General features: G+C 46.3%; 1 protein-coding gene across 1 annotated transcript in view; it reads right to left on the bottom strand.

The window, feature by feature from the left end:
- LOC125706109 (semaphorin-6D-like) overlaps positions 1-15,520 on the bottom strand; it is a 69,745-nt gene that overhangs the window by 53,519 nt on the left and 706 nt on the right. The window lies entirely within an intron of this gene.

Raw genomic sequence — 15,520 nt, 5'->3', positions numbered from 1 at the left:
ACAGAGCCAAAGAAAGTAGTGTCAGTAAATGCTAACACCAAGGGTCACTATGCAATCAACTCTCTAGTCTTTTACCGTGTTTCTGAGCTCTCCCGTAAAATCTAGCGTGCTGTCCGAGGGCTCCATTTACACCCCGAACCCACGTGCTCTGCTGAATCTACCATCCATTTGAGAACTATATTGAGTTATATCAGCCAGCTTCAGCAAAGCTTTGAAGCACATTAGGTTTGTGCTATTGCACAGGGAGGTCTGACGTACATTAAAAGGGCATTTAAAGTAATTTCCTTCTTGACTCCTGAGGTAATTTGATTTCTAAAGTGTGCCTCATTGATCATCTGTCTCGGACACGTGCAGGCATTTTCTGTGGAGTTTAAACATGGGAGCTTTGAACTCCCAGCACTGGATGCTGCTCCGTGTTGCTGTTAAAAATGTGTTTTTATTATTTTTTATTGCTGTAGTAAAGGGAACAATTGGTACAATGGATTAAAAGCTTTATTGGCATTTTTATTAACTGGCTTTGCATGATGCTTTTCATGGAGTACAATGTGCCTTTCTCAGTGGGACTGCATTGATCTTAGCGTCGTGACAAAGACTCCCGGCTGCAGCGTCAGGCGCCCTGTGGCAATGGTGCCCTTTTGTGTCGTCTTCCATTTTGCCTTCTCTAACCCCAGTTCAGTTCATGCCCAGCCTGGGCCCCCAAAGCCGGCTTCAGCCAGAGAGGACAGCGTCTGAATGGTTGGTACAGGCCCCCGGTGGGGTGGGGGCCAGGGCCAGAAGCTGTCAAAGCCCCCTTTTCCCTCTCCAATCAGAAAAAAATGGAATGCGAGGGTGGCTGGGTAAAGGGGGTTGGGGGGGGGGGGGGGGGTGATTATCACTATGGGGGGGCCACCTTCCTGCAGGCAATTAAATAAAAGCCCCAGTAAACAGCCAAACCTCCCTTCAAATTTACACCATTCACTGAAAAAATATTTTAGGTGATGTTGGGGCTTATTTTATTTTTTGCAAGCATATATTTTGCATATGTAATTAAATATTTGCATTTCTACAGCTGGAGTAAGACACTGGTAATGGACTGTCGATGATGAAATGTTTCCTAGATGTCTTTATGTAATGTTTTTTGCAGAGGATTTCAGTCAGGGTGTGTGAGAACATGTTTGGAGACTAATCGCTTCCGAAAACTATGCAGTGGAGAGCGCAGCAGCACGTTCCCTCGCACTCCGACAGCTCGGCCGAGGCCCGGAAAAAATCCAGTGCAATCCCAGGGGCACAGCTGAAACGCAATATCCACAACAAAGCTGGTGGAGAGGAGACTGAGCTCTCAGGAGAAACACTGGGGGAAGCAGCATGTTTCTGTCACTGCCCAGGGACGTACGTCCGGCTGAATGCTCTCTGGCCCCTTTTCTCTCACAACACCTGCAGTATGTATGAAAACACACTGGCATTTATTAAACTAGTCCTGTCATTCAGGTAAGAACTTGAGGGAGGATCTACATTTATAAAATACTAATGTATAGACATTTGTAGCAATTTTTGGCATGTAGTATACACCTAGTTTTACAATAGCATTTGTAGTTCACATACGAGCTGATAGCTTGTATGCTTGTTTACTTTCTGTATTTATTAATCCAAATTAATTAATCCAAAGGACTGAACATTGTAAGGCCCCTTTAGCTGGGCAGACTCATAGCAGCCAGGCCTCAGACTTCAGCTCCCCTTGGTGGACCACCTGGCCTTCTACTGCTTGATGAAAATAATCTTTGGGGTCTTTAGTCATGTGGTGGGGTGGTCTGCAGGTGGGAGAGTCAGTGACAAGTCGGGCAGCAGTCCGCACCCAAGGCCCCACAGCTGGGATTTAATCACTGGCTTAATAAGTGAGAGCAGGGCTGGAGCGGTCACCTCTATGACCCCCATGCAAGCTGGTCAAACTGAGCACTAATCAGAGCAGAGTTTAGCCCCTCTTTCAGCACCTGGTTTTCTGAATGTTTTGGTGGTGTCTGTCAACCAGAGGCTGACAGGTTTTAGGGCACAAATTAGACACTCATAAGGTGAAAGGAACCCGCTTGGTTCTCCTTAAGCTCTGAACTTATCTATCTGTCACAGGCACGAACCAGTTTTGTCATAAAATTATATCATGCTTCATTATTCTTCCAGAACAGGGCTAATATTTACGTGGACTCAGGGGAGCCTGCAGTCAGTAATTTTTATGTGAACTTATGAAACCAACAAGCTTTGGCTTGCAAAAATCTACAAGAACCACAGTCATACAGTGTCTTTGAACATGGCTGTCCTCAAAGAGTAACATTCTCAATATCACCTACGGGAGCAACCCCGTTCCAGCCCGTACGTCCTCTGTCATCGCTGACAGCACTAGCCCAAAGACCAGTATTGCTGTCATAGATGCTTGGCTTTATTTACTTTTCCCTGCTTCTATTCTCCAGTGACCAGGGTTTAAGTCTTCTGACTGTATAGAGGATAATTGGTGATTAAGGAATTGCCAAAAGATGTAGTGCTTCCACCACAATCTGCTGTGCTGCCCATGCTATGCTAACGCTAATCACTTACCACACACACACACACTCGCACACACTCATTACTGCCCATTAGAGCAAAGCCAGCTGCTAACTTTCCAAACTGTGAGCAGTTACCCCAATCAGAAGCTGATTGGCCAGCACTTGTTTTTCATTCTTTCTTTTTTTTTATAAAGCTAAACATGGTGGAGAGCCTGGAAAGTGAAGAACTCTCAGGAACTGTTGAGCTGGACTCCCCTGAACCCATTAACAAGCCAAAAATAATTTGCTCTGGGTCTATGGGTCTTATTCACAGGCTAACACACAAAGACCAGCTTCTCCTTCTCTCCTTCAGCGATTTTCCTGTGGAGCCTCACAGAAGACCCTTTATATATTAAAGATCTTTGCAGTATCATTTTCCTGCACATTCAAATCTAACTTAGGTCTTCTAAGCACAGGGACTATGTTTATATTATATTGTTTGGACCAAATGTCCCTCACAATGTAATAAAAATCTTTTGACATTGTGGGCACCATTTTTCAGGTCCCCACAAAGATCTGTGAATCCAATCAAAAAACTAAAAATGCCAGAAGTCTTGTATCTTGTTTGGTTACTGATGGTTAAAGTTAGGGCTGGGTAGGGGTTAAGGTTGTCATGTTGGGTTTACAGTTTTCCCTAAAGAAATTAAAGGAGAGTCCCCACAAAGATATAACTACAAACCTGTGTTTGTCTGGAGGTCATACGTGTTTCATGTCACTGCTGAGCTTATCTGTGTGTTGAGAAACTATGAGTGGCTCTCAGCCTACAAACTGCGGAAGTATCTGTGATGAAGTATGAACTTCCCCCATCACTGTGCCTGAGGTTCATTCATCCAGAATATAAGCAGTTATTTTATGGAGTGCATAGAAAAAAAATAAATAAAATGCAGTCAGGACTTTAATCCATTTTGTGTGCCTGCCAACTGAGACTAAGTACGGCTATGTTTTAGGGGAACGTTAAAAAGTTGACAGATATAAACTGTTTGATGTCCAGCTGCGGCCTGGTGCTGCTTCAATATCCGATTACAGTTTAAGTCCCAGATAAACATTCTGGAAAGAGGCCTCTCTGTTTCCGGGGTGAAATTCTGCATCTCTAAAGGGACTTGTGCCCTAGAGCATTATCGCCGTGGGTTTGTATTCTTTCCAGTTGCATGGAAGTCAACCATTTAGGTGTGTGTCTGTGTGTGTGTCATATCTGTGGCCAAAACGGTATGCAGTGGAGTGTCTGGCCTGAGCGAACAAAGCTGCAGTGTGTCCATTAAACAAGCATGACAGACTCATGTCATTATGGCAGAGAGAAAGACAAAGCCAGCCCTGGGTGCTCAGCTCAGAGGTAAAAACACAAAGCTTCCCGGTCTGATTGACATCCAACGACTTGTCACCACCTCTGTGTTGGGACCTCTAGCGTCATGCCCGAGCTGAATCCCCTTTATTCTTTTCAGATCTCATCTCCTTTTTGACTTGGGAATATCTCTTTGTGAAACTGGAATGGTATCAGAGATCAAGGAAATCTGATTGGCTGATGAGGGCCTGAAGGTCCTAAGGGAAGGGCGCCATCCCAGGGCACTGTGGGCGTGCTGCTAAACACTTCAGCCCGGTGGATGGGAAATATCCGTTTAACATGCCATTCCCTTTAACACGTGGTTGTTTATAAGGTACACACAAAGGGAAAAGAGTCCCAACGTTCTCTTCAGGGCACTGTCCAGATGTCCCCTTTAGGGACAGAGTCCCTACGTCCTCTTCAGGGCACGTCCCTGTTAGAGGCAGAGTCCAGACACACCCTTCTATTTTCCACTACTATGTATTGTCTGTTTATTTGTGATTGTTATTGGAACTGTCCAATGAAAGCACGATAACGTTGACCATGCCATCAGGGAGTTTACAGTTATTCACAAACGGCGTAACCCTGGTGATGGAGTGGTGTTGGAGCACCTCGGAAATCAGGAGTGCCATGTGCTGTCTATTTGCAGCGTGTTGCCACGGCCTCAGGGAGGTCTCACGGGTGGTGTCAACAGACGGTGGACGGCGGCCGGAGAGGCCCGCGGAGTGCCATGCGCCAGGCCCCAGGACACTGGCCCATCTGTACGGATCCACTGCCAGTATATATTAAAAAAAAGGAAACAGGCAGGAGAAGATGGAAGAACATGAGGAAAAGGGGGGTTGGCTCTGCCTGGGCTTCTCTGACTAACAGTCAGTCTCGCACGGACTCTGAACGAGCATGGCTGAGACGCCCCCGCTTCAAGCAGAGCTGGAACATCAATACTCACAGAGGACGAATTAACTCCCGTGTCTGCATAAACGTTTTGATTTGTCCGCTTTTAACGCCATTGTGTTTCCTAGGTGAATGCTCCCCTTTGCAAGTTGCTGCCTTTCATCCCCTGACAGACCAAATTGGCTCTCTGCTCCTCAATTTAATTATTCATAAGTGTGCCTCTAATTTTGTTGTTGTTGTGTGTGTGTCTGTGTGTGTGTGTGTGTGTGTGTGTGTGTGCGACGTGGTGGTGGGGATGGGGTACTGAAAGAGTAATATCAGATGAAAGGACAGAATTAACAATAGCCGCTTTGAAACTCTTGTAACTTTGTGTAGTGCCCGTGGATGGTAGCGGACTGAAAGATCTGCAGGTATGGGGTGTATCGCACACTGCTTGTTAGAAGAAGTGAGTCAGGCTTTGGATGATGGAACAGAGTTCAATTAGTGCTGATCTGATGTCGGGGAGGTATGAGGGACACCGCTGAATAGACATAGGAAATGTCAGGGCACGCGAGAGATCTTCCAGTGCTCAATTTTCAATTACGTAATTGAATTGCCCTGCTTAATTAACCTGGCTGGCTTTGAGGGGATGGGTCTTGCAGACTAAGGTAACCAGAAATGCTAGTCTTCAGGAATATTATATAGCACAAGTTTGCTGTAGGTCTTGTGAAAGCTCTCTTTGTTGGCAAGCTCCGCCCCCCCCCCCCCCCTCTGTATGTTGCCTAAAAAGGTCCATTACTTACAAGGTACATAACAGTAAGCATCAGTGTGGGACAGTGTGTTTTTGCACTTCCATGGCGGGAATGTCGTCCCGTGGATACTTCTCCAGCTGTCGTGCTCCACTGTATCCCACACTGTGGTGCATGTTTAGGCTCGCTGCCATGTTAGCACACACAGGCCGGATTTGTGATGCGATGTGTGTCTTGCAGACTCCTAAATCCAGTATTTTTGATTCGCTGCATTTGAAATATCAGTAATTCGCCGAGTATGAGAACACCTGATTCTATTGAACATTGTGGAGCAGAACATGACTAATTGTAACCTGGCAGCTCATCGTATGTGAGAAACACCCAAAAAAAGAATCAGCAGCAGATACTGCTGGAGAATCTTGTTTATCTCCAGGGTGCAGATGGGAAGACGACACAGGGGAAGGCCCAATTGCACAAAACCATTATTTAATTGATCAGCGGCAAATGACAGGGGTTTGGCAAAGCGGGGGGGACCACGGATTTGCAATCTGGATGTTGCTTTTGCACATGCAAAGCTGGCTGGGGGCACCCATGTGGATGAGGTGGGAGGGGGTTGGAGGGTGTTGAAAATGGGTTAACCCACCAGGAAGAGATTTGAGGCAGCTCGCCTGCCTTCTATAATGGGAAGCGGTGTGCTCCCTGGGGGGGGGGGGCTGCTGCTTTTCCGTCATGGGAGTCAAAAGGGAAATGTACAAGAAAACAGCCCTTGTTTTTTCCAGTAGTTCCTAAGGACATAAAACTTTGATTCTCATAAAAAACCAAGATAAATAAATAATTTTCAAACACAGTGAGTTCTGTTTACACGCCTTTTGATTACAATGTGTACATGTAAAACTGATGGACAGCACCCCTGCAGGTCAAACAGTTTAACTGCAGGCTTTAATCTGCCCAGCGAGCCTCTATATTCATAACAAAACTCTCGCTGTATTTGCTGCGAATCTTAGGAAACATAAACAGACAGCTGTTCTGTGGACCGACCTGATATCAACAATCCATCCCCCTGAGGACAAAGAACCCTGCGCACATAAGGCCGTGTGGCATGTGCAGCCACACACTGCGAATACGCAGTGATCTCAGGGGAATCGATGAGCTGGACATGGTTAGTTAAGCAACAGCAATTCATGTTACAAGCACCAATGGAAAGTAGCTGCGTGACTTGGGCTAGATGGTGGGGAATCTGATTGGGCCTGGAAGCCCATACGGCGTCGTTCTCCTTGAGCTGTGTCAGTCTCATGGACCCACGGCACATGCTCTGTCTGTGCTTGAGCTGGGATTTAGTGTGGTGTCAGAAGTGGAAAGTTCGGGTCCAAGAAAGTACAAATTCAGACCAAGATTTTGTTTCAACCAACCAGCTGAGATTAAAGAGTCACATTCACAGAGTACTTGACCGGTTGGTTGAAACAAAATCTCGTTGTGGATTTGTATTTTCTGGACCTGAACTTTCCACCTCTGCTGTTAGTACTTAATCATACCTAAAAATAAATGTCACTTCGGATGAATCAGTCGACCTACCAGGGAGATCCTATCCGTGTCAAATTGTGACCAGGTTATTACAGCTATAGATGTGAAAAAGGCATGGGGGGGGGGGGGGAGAGGGGTTTAGGGCTTGTCAGGTGTTAGGACTCCATGTGATTCCTGCTCATTAATCTCTGGAGGGTTTTCAATTATCCGTGCTCAGCGGAAAAGCCAATTTGGTGGCACTCGCGCCTCCCGTAACCGCAGAGCGGGCTACAGAACCCGAAAAGCCCAATCAAATGCGCTTCCCGGCTATTCCCACCTGACGCCCAGAGCCCGACACCTTCTGGCTGCCAGCCGCTCACCGCAGCGCTTTCTGCTGCTAGATGCTGCAGACAATGCTCTTATTAATATATTTTTAATTATTACTAAACCAACCATACAAAAATGATTAACAAAGAGCTTAATTATTTTTCAGTACAAAAAGTGGGAATCCACTTACTCTGAGAAAATGGCTTTAAGCAGGCATTATTAAACATATAATTAGTCCTTAATTACCATTTTATCTGGTGATGCCCTAGTCCATTAATCACAATTCTCAAATAGCCTGTGAATGCAAAGTATTATTTTAAGAGTGATTGGTTTTTTTCTTGCAGTTATCAGTTTATCAGTCAAGGGCCACTAATCTCCTCACCATCAAGTCCACCACCATAATGAAAGCTGAAAGGTAGATTATGAAGATGACTAGATCTGAACCAGTCGCGTTCCAGAGAATCGGGCTCTGAGATGTTCACAGCATCTGATTATGCCACTTGACGACAGACAACTCCAACAGCGAGACACTCAGTGGAGAATGTTGGGTCTCTGGGAAGGTGCTTCAACGGGTCCAGAGTCTGACTACTGACTGAGAGAATGTCTTTGTTCACCTGGAGGGAAAAACTGGGGAATTCACTGGCCTTGGCTCAGGTTCTCAGTTTGGAGTTTCAGGCACTGTTGTCCAAAGGCGGCCAAGTTCTGAAGTGTGGGGAAGCTAGCGGTGGAGGTCTTTAAAAAAATTTTGTCGTCCCCCCCCCCCCCCCAGCAATGGGGAAAAGGTGGCTCTGTTAAATTTCTGTGGGTTTGGGGACAGTGTCTTCAAGCCATAAAGTACAAAAAAAAGAAGGCAGATGGGGTATGTCACATTTCAGTGCATAAACTTCCTGTTGGGGGACTCCAGTGCAGTAGTATAAGAAGCAGAAACACCAGGAGTAGTGCCAGCACTAACGGCAGCACTAAAGGCAGCGGTAATTGCAGCAGAAGCGTCAGCATTAACACCAGCAGTAATTGCAGCTAAATGCTAGCAGTAATGCCAGCAGCAGTAGCAGCAGCAGTAGCCCCAGTACTAACGTCAGCAGTAATTGCAGCAGTACCACTAGCAGTAACGTCAGCAGTAACAGCAGTAGTAATGACAGCGGTAATCGCAGCAGTAACACCATTAGCAGTGCCAACAGGAACGCTAGCAGTAATACCAGCAGCAGCAGTAACGCCAGCAGTAATTACAGCAGTAATGCTAACAGTAACGGCAGTGTGCCATAGTGTATGAGAAGAGCCCTGGCATGTTTGCATGGCCTCCCCTGCCTATAGGCCGCTTTGTTGTGCATTTAAAGAGCTATGTGTCATCATTAGTGTCCTGTGTCCAGTACTAACCACAGCTCTTCATAATTATCTGATTGTAGTCTGTCACGCTAATTGGGCAGGTTGAATTGGGAGGAGGTCGATAAAGGTGCACATGTAACAAAACACCTATCTTCCCTTTTCTCCGGAACCATCCAATTAGGTACACTTAAGCTGACACTGTGTGCGAGTCTGGCATGCATGATAGTGGACTTGATTAGGACCCCTTAGCCTGTGAGTCCCTCCCCAAGATCAGGTAGACATGAGCTGGGACGCTAAAGGGGTTGCCATGCATTGGGAGGGGCTGCTACCCTTCACACAGTGGCAATTTAGTACGGGACAGGAAAGAGGCACAACTCTCTTGGGATCCTGCAATAATGGACTGCATGCACAGGATGTGGGTGCTTGTGTGTTTAGGTGTCTGTGAGACAGAGGGAAGGACTGGGGATGTACTATGGCAAGGAGCTCCAGGTCAACAGTACCAGGCCAGCAAATGGAAAGTGCTTTTGGACCTTCTCCTGACAGCACTGGCCATGGATAGTTAAGACCGAAATTTGTCATCTGACATCAGGGAATGTCTTCAGATCGACATCCATTCTGGGGGAAGGTTAATTTCTACCAAAACACATTAATGAGTAATAGATCCCAGTTTTTTTTAATAGTTTTTGAGTATTTTGTACAAATACTTTGTGTGAGGTTTGGAAAACTTGAAGTTTTTGTGAAGCTACATCACCCAACACTGTAGTTGTACATGCTGGGGTGTATTGAGATATCGCAGACAGACAGTTCCTCTTCAGTGAAGAGTCATTCCTGGGGTACAGAAGACTGCAGTGCTGAACATGGTGCTTTTAAGCTCAGAGATTTATGGACGGTATCTCACCTTCCCTCGGGCCTGGTCCTTATCAGGTCCAGTACAGGACAGAATGCTCAGCCGTCCGTCTCGCACGTGCTCGGGCTGTGGGCCCTGGAAATGCCGTCCCCGTCTGACTGGGACACGTGACCTCCGCACTTGGCCACTGACGTCTGCGTTCTGCTCTGTCAGATGCCAGACGCACCAATTCTGCGCCCGAGCAGGAAGAAATGTCCCTAGTTTAGGGACTTGGTATCCATGCCCTGGCCAGTCTGTAACCTACCCTGAGCCGTGCCCCATGTACACAGGAATAGTGTGTCCCAGAGCAAGAGGCATTTGCCAAAAGTACAGCTGAATCTACCTCTAAACTTTACTCTAATACCAAGGTAAAGGGCAGCAGGTGAAATATCACTTAACAGGTCAGTGTTAGATACTTGCCTCCAGCATAAACTGGCCTCAGATCCAGCCCCGTATCTGTCGCGGGTAGCTGGGGCATGTGTGCCAACTGAGAAGCCCTCTGGGGGGTATGGGTGCAGGCCATCCTGTGGAGGTTGTGCTTAGCAGGTAAATCTCAGCAGCCTCTGGCTAAATATGGCAGCTGTCGAGTAACCCCCGGTGGGGGGGGGCGGAGGAGGGGGTAGGTCTCTGTCAGGATTAATCTGTCAGGGTACACGGCACTGCCTCGGTGTCCCGCCAGGCTGGGAACGGCCCCACAGTCGCACATTGACAGTGGGGACGGGGGTGAGGAGGCGCATTCGTTTTCGTATATATCCTGCCTCCTCACCCGCACGGATCCCGCTGGCACGGAGGCGGCCGCTCTGCCATCGAGATCTCACGGCGGCGGCGCCCATCACCGCCACTAATTAGCTCAGGAACGTGCACGTAAATCCCACGCCAATCGCTCCGGCGCGGCGGTGTCCCGAACTCCCCTGCCCCGCCCCAACAGGGATCCGGGAGCCTCCAAGTTCAGAGCGAGGTTCATTTGCGTGGGATCGGCTCGAGGGTAGCGTCTATGTGCAACGAGGCATTAATAATCACGTCCATGCTGACTGTGGAGGTGGCACTGTGCAGAGAGATGCTGGGAACCTCATCGCTGATCTAAGTTTGTTTTCATTGCCATGAACATCTCTGGAGCCCATGGACTGGTTTCTTATTCAGTTACCTTAGAAAGCGGCTTTCAGGCATTCTTAAATCAGCGACCCCCTAATAAAAACAGACCTGAGCTATGGCCCCCCTCCCACTATTTTGTGATGTTATTTATAACTGAGAACTAAGGACTTTTCTCTCTAGAGAGTCCCCCTTGAATATTTTTCGCGTCAGTCGTGGTGTCGTTATGAGACATTGAATAATTAAGCTATGTTGTGTATGAAATTTAAAAGTTTTTTTCTGAGAGAAGGAGAGTGACATAGTGATTATTTGGTGGCAAAAAAATACATGTTTAGTAAACCGTAGTAAATAGTAAATTTCCTAATCTGGTGGATTGCGACTCGGAAGTGGGTCTCAGGACCGACTGGGTCATAGAATGTGTAGTTAAAAATTGCTGGACTTGTTTTCAACAGTGCATGACGGCATTGTGCCACCGTTACTGAACAATGTTCTATTTACTATTACTTCACGATTTTTTTTGTTAAATAAATGTGGTTCAAAGATTTCAATATTTGGGTCTTAATGACCAAGGAAAAATCTGGGTCATGAGGCTGAACCAGTCAGGAACCGCTGCTATCAATTACATGAGAGAATCAGAAAGATGCTGCTGCTGATGTTGCCCTCTGCACCTGCCCTGCTGCCTTAGTTCTGAATTCCATTTGGCTTTTCATTTTGTTGTAGCTATTTGCAGGACAAATCATGTGAGGCTATTGTGAGCCTGGCAGTCTGGGGAGAGAGGCAAGTGTTGAGTGACACTCAAATAAGTCATGAACATGTGAGGCTGCCAGCACACAGGGTTGACCCCACCTCTGTATGGCAGCCGAATGGTTCCTGTACACCAGGACAACTCCCCCCCCCCCCCCCCGGTATAAAGCTGGGTGTGAGGAAAGTCGATGAAATACCAGTCCTGACCCTGCACTTGCATCTAGCACAGGTGTTCAGCTTATTCTGTGTTCTAAAAAAAAAATTCTTTATTTCTCAGAAACAGGAAAATTCCCCATTTCTCAGTCTTACGTGATCCAGTGCTGTACAAAGCCAAGTACTGACTCCAGATCAGTGTACCAAGCATCCAGGGGCTTCCAGTTCTCTGTCTATCAACCAGAATGCTGTGTTTACATGCACACATTGCAGTTGTTATCATTGTATCTCGAGTGTTATGACTTACAGGTATATAATGTTTGTATTCACTGCTTTAAATGTGCTTTTAAGTGTGCTATCAGGACATCGGAGTGGTTTAAATACTGTTAGATTTAAAAAGCCAGAAACGACTTTCAGGCCATAAAACACTAGTAAAACTGAGACGGGCTGCCTGTCAGTCCACAAGCCAGACAGGCTCTGCGCAGGCAATTAAACACACATTGGTTAAGTGGGTGATACAGGTGTTAGCCTTTAGCGTTCTTCCCATACTATGAATTATTTATATGCTTGTAAAGTACCATATGGATTATGTCTAATTATCAGATAAGACTTCTTTGCCAGTGATGCATGTTATACTAGTGAAATCACTGATAGCTCACTTTCATCACGACAAGCATTACAGTGTAGCACAGGACGGACATCCAAATGTTTTCCATCAAAATGTTAAGCAAGTGAAACTATTTGCGATCAAATAAAATCAATTCTAAAAATGAAATTGGTTCTGCGACATGGTTTCAATGCGTTCAGGGTGACCAGTTTGGATAAACAGACATTATGGAGAGAAAGAAAATCAATACTGTACAGATGGAATATTAGCAGAGTGAAAAAAATTCATTAAACGACCGATTATGCTCCCCTTCAAGATATTTTCCTATAAACCAATGACCACTCTGCTGTAATGTAATAGTATTCCATGACAAATGAATTAGAAAAGACTTTAGCTCTCGCTATATCTGGCCAGTTGCATCAGCTATGTGTCTCATTTTGCATACCTACCAATACTGCCATTTATTGATTTACGTCTAGAAACCAGGGGTAGCAGTGAGAGCAGTGAGCTTCGTCATCCAATGACTGACCAGAAGCCAGAGGGCTCAGAGTCCCATTGGTGAGGTAAAGACTTGTATCACCCTGGGGGGTTGGGGGGGGGAGAAGTGAAGTAAGAGGGAAAAAAAAGAAGCACTGCCCGTAGCAGAAACTTCCGCTCATTTCTATTCTTAAATATCTGTTTACGATTAGTGTGACTTATGTTTTCTACTTTTTTCTACTTTCACTTGCTGAATGTTTACCATGGTTGTAACCTGCACTGCATCACGGCTGGCAACCAGCTTGGAGTCTGGCCTCTCTCTCTCTCTCTCTCTCTCGCAGTTTCAGGCCAGTGAGGTGTGTTATGTCCATCGCAAAGTGTGCCATCTGTATACCCTGAGAGTCCTTGACCGTTTGCCCGTCCTTCAAAAGTGTCCCTCCCACCACCCCGGCCCCCAGCAGATGTAGGTGTCTGTCGGGGCTGGGCACGGATACTGGATGAGGCTAGCTGACCTTTCTCGGAGGTCATGTGTTCACTTTGGCGCTTGCCCCCTCGACACACACCCACACACAGGTTTGTAATTATATCTTTGTGGGGACTCTCCATTCATTTCTATGGGGAAAACTCTAATCCCAACATGACGCCCTTAACTCCTACCCAGCCCTGACCTTAACCATAATAAGTAAGAAACAAAATACAAGTTTTTGGCATTTTTAGTTTTTTTTAATTGCAGATTTTTATGAAATTGGATTTCCCTTTGTGGGGACCAAAAAAATTGGGCATTTGGTCCCCATAATGTAAAGTATACCAGGTCTACACACACACACACACACACACACACACAGATCATATCACTTGGCAGCCACTATCCGCCTTCCGCATGCGAGTGTGCTGCAGATCGCGCGGCTATGTGGCGCACCGATTCTCCTGCCCTGCGTGTGTTTCCCCGCTGTGATAGGGATCCTTGCTGCGATAGACCTCTCAGACAGATGAGATGATGCTACGCCATGGCTCACCTCCGATGCGCATGGGCTGGAGGTCCTGCTGGCCGCGACAGCTGTGTGCTCCGCATGTTTTCCATATTGTTGAGCTGGCGACACACCCCTGACGCTGAGGGACACCCGTAGGGAACGGTGTGTGACCTACTACACCACCACAACAATGCCCAGCCAAGGCTTTGCCAGAGACACTCACAGAAATCCTCCAAGTCCCTTGAATCTTTCCTTGGTATTTTCCTTCATGCAGTCTTTTTGGGGGGAGAGGAGGGGGTGAAGGTACAGAGACTGAGTGAAAATTAATTGTGCAGTTCTGCCTCGAGTCCCGGGATGAAAATGGCCGTCTCAAGCACTCTTTGTACCTTAAGCTGAATGGCTTCAATAAAAATAATCACCTGGATGTCACTCAGGACAAAAAGACTCGACTTAAGCAAATAATTAATGAAGGGGTATGTATGAGGCCTCAGAGGGAGAGGGTCGCCTTGCGGGTGTGAATTTCACTGGCACGGGCTTAGATGATGGCTGCGTGTGCAGATCCACCGCCACCCAGTAAACAATAAGGCTGAGCGAATCACCTCAGATCAAACAAATAATACAGCGTTCAGCGTGGGGAGTCAGAGAACTGCAGGATTTAAGAGGTCATATCACAGAGTAACGGTACAGTGGTGCTTCCGTCATCTGGACAGGAAGCCAAGAGGGTGCCAAGCAAGATCATGGGCCAGCGTAGAAGCAGCAGCAGGATCATCAGAGAGCTCATCTAGGTTCAGAATTTATAACAAGCCTTTGTGGCTGCTGCCTCGTGGAGGAAGATTATTACGAGATTAATTAAAGAGGCAGCCCTTACTGAAGACAGGAGTGCCAAAAGCTGACAGGCAGTTAAAACATGACATTTCTCTGAAGGAGCATACATTGATTCTTGTTTTTTTTCCAATGAATGAGTAACTGACAAAGCAAAAGTAGAACGAAACAAAATTCTTTGCTCAAGTTGGAAATTGTAAGGTAGCATTCGTGGTAAACAAGCTACATGCCATATTTCTGTGGTCAACTTTAAAAACATTACATTAATTAACTGTAAAAATGTGCAGGAAAAAATAGGCATGAGAAAGTAGGGCTGCAATACAGTACAGCAGGAATAAAGGCTACATCCCCAGAGAGGTCTAGGCAACAGGATTAATAAAACAATCTGATTTCCGGGGAGAAAATTTCCTTCTGAGCCAAAAGGACGATGGCCACGGATCGATTCTTCAGACCAAGAAAGCCGTCGGGCTCAGTAGCAAGCTCTCCGGCCTGATAAACGGAGGCATTCATTACGCTAGTCACTGCTTTACCGGTTTATAGCAACCGAAATTGCCGGAACCTCATTTGCATTTATAATTCATTGAAAAGGGTGGTTCCGGCGGGCAGGCCTGGGACCCGGCAGACTGTAGAGAGAGCCCATCTTCTAGCAAATCTTGGCTAAAGGACAGAAAACACCAGAGACCCTATTTAACGGGGCTAAGAGAAACACAGCATTGTACGGAGAGTCCCTCAGCCAGGAGTCGGTGTCCTTTTCTGATGGAAGGGTACTTACTCATAATTTTTTCTCTCCCTCATCTATCACAAGCAAACTCAGGGCAAAACAAACAACCTCCATCCCACCCCTCCCACTTTCCTTTAGTTTAAGGTGTCAACAATTTCTGCTGAACCAACACCAGTATTAAAATCCCTGTATAGCTATTGTCAATATACCCGAAGTCTGGCAATCCTTAACTTGCCTTTCTTCTACTTACGCCAAAATGTGTACGATTATCATAATGCATGAAATCTGCAAGTTACTTAGCTGCTTTTCAGATGTACAACAGCTTACAACTGGAACCCATAAATTATTCATGCGCCCTAAAGTCACTGTAATCAGGCCTTGGATACATTGCTTGGTCTCACACTCCTGAGTCAA

This window comes from Brienomyrus brachyistius, chromosome 13 (genome assembly GCF_023856365.1).
Source record: "Brienomyrus brachyistius isolate T26 chromosome 13, BBRACH_0.4, whole genome shotgun sequence".
NCBI classification, from domain to species: Eukaryota; Metazoa; Chordata; class Actinopteri; order Osteoglossiformes; family Mormyridae; genus Brienomyrus; species Brienomyrus brachyistius.
Note: the sequence above shows the minus strand (reverse complement) of the source record. Positions and strands in the feature narration are given on the sequence as shown.